Consider the following 13,416-nt stretch of genomic DNA (forward strand, 5'->3'; position numbering starts at 1 on the left):
GCCACCACATCCCCCATTTGGTTCAACTGGTTTAGGGGTGGGCACACGTCCATGGTTCATTAGGCGGTTAGATCGGCAGTTCGGCATCTACAACACAGATCATAGGGATTTTAGTGCTTGTGCCGAAAGTGCTTATAATTCAAGATGATTACATGATTTTTGACGATTTAAAGAAAATCATTTACACTATCCAACACTCATCACAAAGAAGCAATAAGATCCATAAGATGCAATAAGATCCAAAACATTCATTACATGGGTTTTATTACATAGCATCATCTCCAGTAGCTACACTTAAAGATGTGCGAGAATCGTACTATGCATAACATCTCATAATACATCTCATAAGGGGTACATCATGGGGTACAACTTACAGAAGCTACTGACATGACTCATGACCACGCAGGGTCATTCTACTCTAACTCGTATACCGTAGCTAGGATACGACTGTTCTTGATCTCGATCTCCTCGTCAGACTTGTGAAGTCAGGACACGTACTTTAAGGCCTTGATGAGCTCCTTAGTAGGCTTGGCTCCGGGTAGGGTAGGGCAGGCATCTAGGTTTAGGTGAGTCAGGGCTAACTCAAACTCCTCTATCCTAGGCTTCGTCTTGCTGTGAATCTCCTTGGGTAGCTGATCCCACATACCCTTCATCTCTCTAAGGTGCTTCCTATCAGACTTCTGCCAGGCCTGTCGAGTCCTCTCACACTTGTCCTGTAGGTACTCGGTCTGCCTGAGTGCCTCGATTAGGTGACCCTAGTTGCGAACGGCCTTCTTCCTAAACTCCTCTAGCTCCTGAGTCAGGGTCTTGTTCTGAGATTAGATCTTCAGCATATCAATCCCCTCCCCTATGGTTGAACTCGGCCTTCTTGTCATCCAACTCACTCTGTAACTCCAAGACCTTGTTGTCAAGGTAGCAGTTCCTGTTGCCTAGGTCGGCCGCTTTGTCCTGTAAGTCAGCGACCTTGGCTCTATGGATTTCTTCACGACGGTTGAGCTCATCCTATAGCTTGGCAATTGTCTCCAGTAGACTAGCTTGCTCCTGTGCTCCCTACGAGTCTCACTCCTGGTACTCCCACTAAAGGGCCTGGTCCTGACGTCTCCTCTACTCCAACTGGGTCATGTACCTGTCCTGCTCTAGTAGGTGAATAGCTGAGACATGAAGGCATCCATCCTCCTCGGCAAGGATAACTCTGCCTGCTATGAAACTCTGCTCACTGGGGGTAAGGCTGAGGTCAAGGGCCTAGGGAAGTAGACAAAACTCTGTCGTCTTTAGGTGCTTGTAGTGGTCCCTCATCACTCTGCGAAGTGCCTTGTGTGAGATAGCTCACAATCCCTCCTTGACTGTGTCCTCTATAGTCAACTCGGTGGAAGCTGGGACAGAAGGTAAGGTAGTGCTAGCTAGGAACTCGGCTGAGGTGACGACTGGTCCTTCAATTCCTCCTCCCTGAGCTAGCTTTCTGGTGCAGGTGACCTTGACAAGCTCGTCGAGGACACCTAATGTGATGAGAACTCGGCAGAGGGTCTATGCAAAACCCCCGAGCTCACATAGGTCAAAGGCAAGCTTGGCGTGGTCTAGAGGTAGCGGTCCTAGAGGCGGGCAGTCGATGTTCGTTGCCATCTGCATGTTTCAAGGGGACAGGTGTTAGCAGGTCAATAAATAGATAAGCCTTGCATAAAAGTAAATGTAGGGTCGGTATATAACCAAAAGAAGGGTTGTCCATGTCCTATTCTATCGTCCATCTCTGAGGGTTTCGTCCTATGGTCAAGTATGGCTCTGATACCAACTGAAACAACCCCAATTTCCATGAAGGGAAATCCATAGAGTTGAAGTGTAATAAGACCGTGGTAGATCATATTACCCAAATTCCAGTCGAATATCACATCCATACAACGATAATATCAGAGTACAAATAGTGCGGAATTATATAAATTATTACATCGCCGCATTGGCGGAATCAAAAGTAGCATTCATTTAGAACAGCTTGATGATAAGATCACCAAACTCGAGCATAGGCACGAACCCCTCAACCCTCAAACTCCTCGGAGCTATACTCCTCAGCAGAACCTGTATGCCAAAATTTATCAGTACGATTTGTACTGGCCACTCCCAACCCTATGAGCATTGCTTTGTGGAAATTAGATGCAAGTTGGATATAGTCAAAAGGAACCTATAAGGCTGGGGTTTCCTATGTATTTTAGCATATCAAGTATATAACAATATAGTCAAGTTTTAACACCATTCCCACACATATTCCACCCATTCCCTTTCCAGTGCCAGGTTTCGATCCTAGGATTGATATACCACCATCTCCACACCATCACCATACCATAACCATACCATCCCTCAGTCGATAGGCCAACTCCCTCTCGGCACTGTCTCAAGGCCCGTAGCCCCTGGCTACGACCAAACACTCTCTTCCAGGGGAAGAAAAGAATGACTCATCTCATTATCTAGTTTAAGCGAAACCTAGGAAAGGTCCATAGCCGACAAGTTGGCACATGTATCGATCGATCAACCATACACTCTACAGAGGTTTTACATAACCATAAGATCCACCTTCCTCGCTGACCGTCGTCAACTGGGATGATTCCGGCCGCTTGCTAGCCTAGGATAATGCCACTCTACCATTCAGCCCTAGTACACCCCAAGTCTAATTTGGGGTGGCTGAAACTGTGAGTCATGAGCCAGGTCCACAAGGTCTCCATGAAGTCTCGAAAGGGTGTGGGGGAAATCCTCTGCACCCCGTACCTCCCTCGCACTGTCTGCTATCAACCTAGCAGTAGTGGCAATATCCTACCAAGTAGTCCGGCCATCCCACACCATATAGGGCGAGTGATACGTAAGGCTTCCCGGTGAATCTGGGTACTAGTAAGTCCTTAGGGTTGACCAAGCTAGAATGTCTTCATCAGGGTTTCCATTTACCGTGCCACTACAGCACTTCTATCCCGGGCTCCTCCTATCATAGGTTCACACCCAGGACCACATCATATACCATTTACCCACCACAGGTATCCATTCCAGGGGTGCCTAGGTAGCACCCCATGGCAAGACTTACCCTAGGCTCGTCGTATACTCCAACTTGGTCGACACAACCCTCACCCTTCACACACCCAAGTCACACACATAGCACTCTCCCCGTAGTCTAGAATACACCACGCATTAATGTAGTATAAGCATAGTAGAAGTACAAGCAAAGGAAATATAGTAGTAAGCGTGTATCTAACCTAATAGCAGGGTATGCAGGGGTAAGGTTGTGCCAAGGTAAAGGCCATCAAAAAAGCATACTACCATATAAGTCCTATCATAGTATGATTATACCAGTAAAATAAAGCAATAGCAGTTCTACATTAGCCATGCGTAATAGGTGCTACGAGATTGGGTGGGATGTGGCACCTTTAGTGTAGTCATCTCCGTACTCCTCACGGTACTCACGATCCTCATCGGTCTGGTGCTCTTCTGAGTCTGCAAACGATCGCATTATAATCGCGTTAGCGATGTCTATAGAATAGCACAAAGGAGCAATGAAAATTCAAAAGAGCTAAATGCACTCAAACATGGGTTCATTGCGTAGGGCTCGATTTTAGATGAATTTTGGTCCTGGTTTCGTATTTTTCTAAGGTCATATGAATTAGTTATGAATTTCTAAAGTTTAAATCTATTTCTGAAAATGGAAAAAGGCTTAATTAATCTGGGGCTGACACGTGTCATGCTGTGGTTGGTCCATGTGGCTTGCTGACGTCAGCATCATGGTTCTGAGCTGATAGGTGGGGCCCAGCTGACGTCAGCATGACATCATCAACGTCGTCCACACCGACGGGTGGGGCCAAGGTTATTGGGTCACTGACAGGTGGGTTCGGTCAAAGTCAACGTCAGTCAACGGTCAATGGTCAACAGTTAGGGTCACTGACATGTGGGGCCTGGGCTGCTGACATCAGCAGCTGATGTCACCGTGACGTCAGCATGACGTCACCTCGGCTGCGCTGGCTTCTGACATGTGGGTCCCGCGTGACGTCATCATGACGTCAGCATCTGACGTGTGGGTCCAGAGTGTCCATGTCACTAACGTGTGGGCTAGGTCAACGATCAACATGACCAGTCAACGGTCAATACGGGTCGGGTTCAAACTAGGCCTGGATTGGGCTGGATTTGGGCCAATCTAGGCCGGGCCAGGCCAGACACGTGGCAAGCTGTGGCGTTGCCACGTCACATCCATGGGCTCTTACTAGGCCTCATGTTCAGGCTGTGGGCATGAGCACGGCTCATGGTGGACCCATGTTCATGGTCCATGGACCACAGACTGGTCTATGGTGGACCAAGTCCACCCTTCATCTCTTAGGCGCGATCCATGTACATCGGGTGCACTCGCGGGTGACCGGCGAGAGAGAGGTCCCCTGTTTCTCCCACGACGGTGCTCCTGCCAGCGACGAGCTCGCTGTGAGTCCCTGCGGTGGCGCTGGTGTCCGATTGGGGAGGGGAAAAACTTCCCCGGGCCACGGCGACTACGTCGGTGGGGTCAAAGTGGTGGCCAGAGCTTCCCCATGTGCTGGCCACGGCGAGCGGCGGCTCGAGCTCCACCGGTGTGCGGGAATGGCGCGGGGCTATAGCATAGGCCGGTTCTATGGTGCGTGTGGGTGACACAACGCACCAGCGGGCATGTTGGGCAGGTCGAGGGGTCCTCTAGGGCCTCCGGTGGCTTTGGCCACGGTGGCGCCCTTCCGAGCACAACGACGGCGTCGGTGAGGTGGCTACGGTCATGGTGAAACGTCTCGGCGGGGCGTGTATGCTTCTACGGATGTGTGGGGATGTAACGGGGACGTCTAGGCTCAAGGCGAGGCTATGAGTTCTCCTGTGGTCGGTAGGGGCTTCCCAGCAGCCACGGCGAACGGTGATGACAGCGAGGCACGCGAGTCACTACGGGGCTCCAGCGAGGTGGTCACGGCGTGTGTTGACACCGTTTTTTGCACGTGTCAAAATGATCAGAGTGGGCTAATCGGCAGGAGGAAAGTTACTGTATATGCTGACAGTCGATGAAAATTAGCTTGTAAAGATGGTTGCCGATGAATGGTGGTGATCCATGGAAAGGTTGATTTAGACTCGGGTGTTGCCGATAAGGTTGGAGATATTATTGTCGATGTCGATGAAGGAAGGCTTGAAAACTACTGCCGATGAAACAGGAAGTATGCCGATGGAAAGGAGGTCGGTGAGAATTCCATCGTAATTGAGGTGGACAGGGAAATAGATAGGAGTTGATTTCCTTTTCTATATTTGTTAGAGTATGATTCATGTAAGAGTCACGTGTTTCCTTAGATATGGACTTGGTGTCCTAGTCGTATTTGGTTATGTCTCTTTAGATCAAGGTATAAATATAGATTGAGGGGCAATGTAATAAAAAAAATATCAATCAATATCAAAAACCAATTTTTACTCCTATTTGCATCTACTTACTTTTCGGCAACTTCGTCAATTTGCATATTTTTTTTCCTTTTTACGAGTTCTCATTGATTCGGCGAGTTGCATCGCTTCAGTGCGACCTTTGGTAATTCTCGAGTTCCACGTGAGTACCTCTTGGCCGTGACTTCCGAGCGTATCGCTGTTGTCAGGACCAAAGTGCTCGTATCTTCATCCTTATCGATTAACAGGTCAAATCGACTGGCACGCTTTGGATATCGATTCGGGTATTAGCCCTTTGTGTTTGCAGATCCACTTTTGCATCAACACATCTTTTGGCACGCCTAGTGGGACAAATCAATCCAATCAATATGTTCAATCCTGAGATCGATTCAGGGAACATTATCGTGGTATCAGAAGATCTTAAGGAAGAGCAGAGGCAGGCTATGGAAAAGGCTATAGAAGAATATAGGCAGCTTTGTCTGAAATCGTTTAGCCTGAACAAGAGTGGACAAGTCATCCAGAAGCAAGATTTGCCGTTGCCTCGGCAGGTTACCTTTGACTCCAATCCAGGTAAACTTCAAGAGATGGTTAATTCTGCAGTAAATCATGCTTTGATTAATCATTCCAATGTGCTGTCCAATACAATTCATAATGCTGTGGTTCGAACTCTCAAAGAAGGACAAGCATCACCGCATTACGTTGGGCCTGCCTATCACCAACCAGAGCTGGCATCTGTCAATACTCCATCGGCTCCCTCGGCCGTTGTGGGTACATAAGTTACTTCTCCTCCAGTATCGATAGGCTTACCTAATATTCAATCTACACCGATATGATCAGATCCGGTACTACTAGGAGGATGAGTTCAGCTTAATACAGATCTATCGGCATCAGCTATGTCAAGCCCTATGTCTCAGAATAGCCAGATTCTTGCTAATTGGTGGGGATATGGTATGCCTCCGGAGTCATCTGCTTTCAATCCTGGGTTACCTCAAGTGTTTGATGTAGTAGGAAAAGCTCCTATACCATCGGCTGTTTCACCGATGGCTCAAGTGCCTCAATATGCCACAGCAACTACTGTGCAACCAACTCCAGGAGGTTTCCAGATGCCTTTGGTTCAAACACCCAATTCAAGTCCATCGGCAAGCTTATTGCCGATGCAGCAGAAAGCCCCTGCTATGAGTCAAACTGGGGTTCAGTTTATGCCTCAAGCTGGTTATAATTATCCAACAATGTCAGCAAATTACCAGCCATCGGTTTTGTACCGATGAGTTCTAATAATGGTTGGTCAGGACAGTTACCTGTTCAACATACAGTTCAGCAAAATCAGTAGGTTGCAGGGATTCAATAAGGTCATATGCAAGCTGGTTTCCAGAATCAAGCATCGGCAGCTCAGCCGATGAATCCTTTCCAACAGGTTAATGGACCACAAGTAACGGCAAATATGCTGATTGCTGGAGATCGTGGGCCACAAAGATATGTGGAGGGATATCAGCAGACACCTCCTGTAGAAATTCAGCCAATTCATCAGCAGGAGGCTGATGCTTTTTGGGCCAATAAGATAGCAGAAATTATGAAGGATCAGTTTAGGATAAAGCCCAAGGTCAATACTTATTCTTATCGGACTCCATACCCTCCTGCATATGATTTAATTCCTCTTCCAAATCGGTACAAGGTACCAGATTTCACTAAATTCTCTGAGCAAGATGATACATCAACAATGGAACACGTCAATCGCTTTATTATTCAATGTGGAGAGGCAGCTAGCAGAGATGAATTAAGAGTTCGATTATTTTCATCATCTTTGTCTGGATCGGCATTTACATGGTTCATTTCATTACCACCAAATTCTATTATTACTTGGGTTGATCTAGAAAAACAATTTCATAAGTATTTCTTTGCTGGAATCCATGAAAAGAAGCTTACCGATTTAGTAAAATTGAGACAGCGTAATGATGAATCGGTAGAAAGCTTTGTGCAAAGGCTACGAGATGTAAAAAAATAAGTGCTATAGCCTGGTGCTGGATGATCGGCAGCTTGCCGATCTGGCTTTCCAAGGGTTATTGCCACATCTTAAAGACAGATATGCTTCTCAGGAGTTTGAAAGCCTCAGTCATCTTGTGCAAAGGATCTCTGACCAAGATACTAGGGTTTTTGAACCTAAAAAGAATTGGAGTAAAAAAGTATCATTTATTGAAGAAGTAGGAGATTCTGATTCTGATGAAGAACCAGTTATTGGCTTAGCTGAGTGGGTTAAGAATAAAAAGCTGATATCTTGTCCCTTTGGTCAGAAAGAGCCAGAAAAGTTTATCTTTGATATCACCAAGGCCGACAAGATATTTGATCTTCTGCTTCAAGAGGGCCAAATTAAGCTGTCACCTAATCATGTGATCCCATCGATAGAAGAGTTGAAGAAGATCTTGTACTGCAAATGGCACAATGCAACTTCACACAGTACAAATGAGTGTAAGGTGTTCAGGCAATAGTTACAATCGGCTATTGAATCTGGGAGAATTAAGTTTGGTACTTCCAAGGTCTAGAAGCCGATGAAAATTGATCAACACCCTTTTCCAGCAAATATGTTGGAGGCCAAAGGAAAGACCAAGGTATTGACGTCAGAGGCTGCTGAGAAAAACGCATCAGTGAATCCCCAACATCGGATAACTACCGATGATGCAAAAAGTAAGGGTTTGCTGGGAGAAAGCAGTAGTTCCAAAAACCCTCCTCGACCTGGCATTGTGATTACCCATCGAAGGCAGCAGGAGGGTTGGCGTCAGCGTAAGGACCGATATCGACAACAATAAGAAGAGAGACATTGGGAAGAATGGTATCGGCATAAAGATCATTGGAGGTGCCCATTTTTCATCCATTACTGGGAAGAAGGTATTAAATTGCCAACTGTTGAAAATTGCCCTGAGTGCAATGGTTATTATGGGGTCAATCGGTCAGAAAGGAGGTTTCAACCTGGCAATCAGGGTTTATTTATCAATGAGCCGATTAGAGGCACAGCATCAGTGCATGATCGGCTGGGGGGTAGACTTAGTGTACATGAAAGGCTTGGTAAACGCGCTGGATATTTTCTAAGGAATCAAGAGGAGCTTGAGGAGATGGCAAACGCAAGAGTTCCCGATGAAGAAATATTCTACAGGGACCCTAATATACGCCATGTAGAATCAACTGGGACCTGTTATAAGCCGGTTTAGAAAACCAAGTTTCCTCAATGGTGCCCAGAGGGTCTGACAAAGACACAAAAAAGGAGGATGCAACATGAGCATTAGGGGGATTTATACCGAGAGGAAAATTCCTCCAATGAGAGGTTCGGTCATCAGCAGTGGCAGGTAAAACACAAAAATAAGGGTCCATCGGCAGATGTTAATATGGTATTCATGTTGCCAATGGAGTTTTTGGCACTATCTGATAATGAGGAAGAAGTTGTTCTCTCTGATCAAATAGCTCAGTTGACACTAGATCTAATGATGGCTGTTTTTGAGAAACCTACCGATGACAAGAGACAGCATCTTAAGGCTTTGTTTGTGAAAGGCAGAGTTGATGGGCAGCCTGTATCTAAGATACTTATCGACGAAGGGGCTGCGATTAATATTATGCCTTATGTGATGTATCAGAAACTTAGTAAGGGAGATCAAGACTTGACCAAAACCGATATAATGCTGAAGGATTTTGAAGGCAATGTGTCACCGGCTAAAGGGGCAGTATGTGTTGAATTGACCATCGGCAGCAAAACCTTGCCGACGACGTTCTTTGTTATTAATGGCAAGGGTGCATATAATCTGCTTCTAGGGAGGGATTGGATTCATGCTAATTGTTGTGTTCCTTCTATAATGTATCAATGCCTCATACAGTGGATTGGGGATAAGATTAAGTTTGTCCCTGGTGATTCTTCTTATATCATCGCATCGGCAGAATTAGATACTTATGAGCGAACTAAATGCATATCAGGAGAAGTTTGGGAAAAAGAGTTCCTTAGAGTTGCTGATTATGAAATTCCACCGATCCAAGCAGTCAGTTCTGAAGAAGAGTTTTAATAGATAGGTTTGCCGATGATGGAAAATTAGGTCAAGGGTTCACATCGGCAGATAATTTAGTAGAAGTAGATATTGGTGATGGCGATAGGCCAAGACCTACTTTTATTAGTGCTAAGTTAGATTCCAAGTGTAAGCAGCAAATAACTGATTTGTTAAAAGAGTATAAAGATTGTTTTGCTTGAGATTATACTGAGATGCCTAGATTAGACCGATCGATAGTTGAACATCGATTACCTATCAAATCTGGATTTTGGCCACATCAGCAGCCAGCGCGCCGATGCAACCCTAATATACTTCCTGACATTAAGGCTAAAATAACTAAATTAATTGAGGCAAAGTTTATTCGGCAGTGTCGATATGCAGAGTGGATCTCTAATGTGGTTCCTGTTTATAAGAAAAATAAAAAACTTCGTGTTTGTATTGATTTCAGGAATCTCAACAAAGCCACACCGATGGATGGCTATCTAATGCCGATTGCTGATTTGTTGATTGATGCTGCAGCCGAACATCAAATTATCAACTTCATGAATGGTAATGCAGGTTACAATCAAATATTCATGGCTGAAGAAGATATTCCCAAGACTGCTTTCAGATGTCTAGGTCATGTAGGGTTGTTTGAGTGGATAGTCATGACGTTTGGTTTGAAAAATGCCGGCGCTACTTATCAAAGAGCTATGAACTTTATTTTTCATGAATACATCGGCACATTAGTGGAGATCTACATTGATGATATAGTGATTAAGTCTGGAGATATCACAAAACATCTAGCCGATCTACGAAAGATACTGGAGTGCACAAGGAAGCATGGATTGAAGATAAATCCTAATAAATGTGCATTTGGTGTATCGGCAGGTCAATTCTTGGGTTTTATGGTGCATCAGCAGGGCATCGAAATCAGTGGGAAGTCTATTGATGCAATTAACAAGGTGGTTGCTCCTGCCAATAAAACTGAATTGCAATCTTTGATCGGTAAGATTAATTTCATTAGAAGATTCATATCTAATCTGTCGGATAAGATCAAGGCTTTTAGTCCATTACTTAAATTGAAAGTCGATCAGGAATTTATATGGGGAGCTGAGCAGCAGTTAGCCCTAGATGAAATTAAGAAATATTTAACAAATCCTCTAGTGCTAGTTCCACCTCAACACAGGAAACCTTTTAGGTTGTATTTGTCAACTGATGATACTGTTATCGGTTCAGCTCTTATTCAAGAATTTGAAGGGAAAGAACATGTTATTTATTATTTGAGCAGAAGATTAGTGGATGCTGAGACAAGGGTATCAGCCTATTCAGGAAGTGCTAACATCGACAGTCGATACCGATGACTGGAGAAAGGAGATTGTCGATTATTTAAAGGATCCATATAAAAAGGTTGAAAGACGTATAAGGTTCCAAGCTACCAAGTATGTGCTCCTCGATGATAAATTATATTATTGAACTATAGATGGAGTTTTACTTAGATGTGTTAGCAGTGATGAATCGAAAAGCTTGATGGGTGAAATTCATAAAGGAGTGTGTGGAGCGCATCAATCAGCTTTCAAGATGAAGTGGATGATCAGAAGGAATGGATACTATTGGCTGACTATTCTTGAAGATTGTTTTAAATATTATAAAGGATATCAGGGGTGTCAAAAGTTTGGTAATATTCAAAGAGCGCCTGCATCGGCTATGAACCCTATAATTAAACCTTGGCTATTCCGGGGATGGGCTATCGATCTCATTGGTCAGATTTATCCGCCATCGAGCAAAGGACATAAATTTATTCTGGTTGCTACCGATTATTTCACAAAATGGGTTGAGGCAATTCCTTTAAAAAAGGTGACATCGGCTAATATGATCGATTTTGTGAAAGAGCATATTGTTTACCGATTTGGTATTCCTCAAACTATCACTACCGATCAGGGTACTATGTTTATATCGGGAGAATTTGATGAGTTTGCTGTAGGTATGGGAATTAAAGTTTTAAATTCTTCTCCATATTATGCTCAAGCTAATGGTCAGGCTGAGGCTTCTAATAAAGGGATCATCAAACTCATTAAGCGCAAAATTAAAGAAAATCCTAAGAGGTGGCATATAGTATTAAATGAAGCCTTGTGGTCATATTGGATGTCATGTCATGGTGCAACCAAAGTAACGCCCTATCAGTTAGTATATGGACACGACGCAGTATTGCCTTGGGAAATTAATACTGGCTCTAGGCGAATATGTTCTCAAAATCAGCTGGCAGCCGATGATTATGATACTCTTATGAAGGATGAGTTGGAAGATATGGCGGGTCATCGGTTAAGGGCTTTAGTTAGCATCACAGAAAATAAGAAAAGAGTAGCAAGATGGTATGACAAGAAGGTGAAGGTAAAGGAGTTTACCGATGGAGATCTGGTCTGGAAATTGATTTTACCGATTGGGACTAAAAGTTCAAAGTTTGGAAAGTGGTCTCCTAATTGGGAAGTTCCATATCGGATAAATCAGTCTGTTCCTGGTAACACATATATTCTAGAAACCCTCGAAGGGGTTGTGTTTCCCAGAGCATTAAATGGAAAATATTTAAAGAAATATTACCCTAGTATCTGGATGGATGCATAAAAGTATAAGTGCCGATAACAGTCCTATCGGCTAGAATTATACAAGGATGTCAATGTCTCATAAAGTACCGATGCAATAGACAAGATTTATAAGTTTAACAAGGATTGGATAGCCAATATCGCACGTAGGCGAATCTGGTCGGCTTCCTTCATTTCTTTGATGTCTTCATCGGCAGCACCCTCCACAGGCTTGAGTTTTTTCTTCATGGCCAAGGCTTTGCGAGCCTGGATGTCTCTTTCTTGCTGAAGGGCCTTGATGGCATCGGGTAGCTGGCTTTCTTCTTGTTGGGCATGAGTTAAGGCTGCCTCGACTTCTTTCAATTCAGCTAATAGAGCCATCCTCTTTGCCGATAAATCTAAGATTTTCTGCTTAAGTTCAGCGCCCGAAGTCTGCAAGTTGCCAATACCCTTGTGTTTCTCATCGGCAATCTGTTTCAGTTGTAGCATCTCTTCTTTGAGTTGAGCCTGAGCTGCTCTATCGGCAATGCGTTGAGCAGCCCGTTGATATTGCAGTTGGCGGCTTTCTAAATGGGTTGCTGGGAAGAGTGCTTCTTCAACATCGGCAGGGACCTGGCCACGGATTGTTTTGAAAATTGCCTTTGCGGGGTCCGAGTCATCTACCAGTTGGGCGGTATCCTGCTGTAACAAGTCCAGGAGAGCTTCCAACTTGGACTTAATTTCTACCGATATTGTTCCTAGTGCAAGGGAAGAACTTGCTTCCTCTCCATCATCATCAGAAAACGTCAATGGCAAAGGAAAATAGGCTGTTTGGGGAGTCTTGTTCCTAAGAAAAAGAAAAAGAGGTCAGTTAAGGATAAGTATGAATATTATAAATCGACTAGGTCAATCGGCTTACCTGTTTCAAGGCAATTTCCTGTACTTGGCTGGAGGAAGCAGCCTGGAGTATGCCGTGTGGAGGATCGGCTGAGCTTGCCGATGGGATATCCTCTGTGGCCTCATCGGTGGTAGGCCCTTGGGGTATGATGACCGATGGTATGTCCTGTATAGGAGGATTAACTGCTTGCTCAGTTGCATCGATTGATTCTTGCCGGCTTGCAGACGTTGGGGCAGATGTGGGGATCGGCATGGACTTCTATCGTTTTGGCTGTGCCTCGGCATTTGTTAAGGCTTTGCGCTTTGCTTGGGCCTCAGCAACGGTTGGCTAGGGGGCATCGGCACTTGTTGGTTGTGGAGCTTGAACATCTGGTACGCTTATCGATGTACCCATTTGTTGCTGTAAAACAAGTGTAAGGTATGATATTTAACAGATAAAATGTAAAATCAAAGGAATACCTCTGAAGGTTTGTCAGAAGTAGTGGTGCTTGATGTCGGAGGAATTGCCGATGATGATCCAGCAACGGCTCTTACACCCTGATGATTAATGTTAATACAGTCTGTGA

The sequence above is a fragment of the Miscanthus floridulus genome, chromosome 7 (genome assembly GCF_019320115.1).
Source record: "Miscanthus floridulus cultivar M001 chromosome 7, ASM1932011v1, whole genome shotgun sequence".
Classification (NCBI taxonomy): domain Eukaryota; kingdom Viridiplantae; phylum Streptophyta; class Magnoliopsida; order Poales; family Poaceae; genus Miscanthus; species Miscanthus floridulus.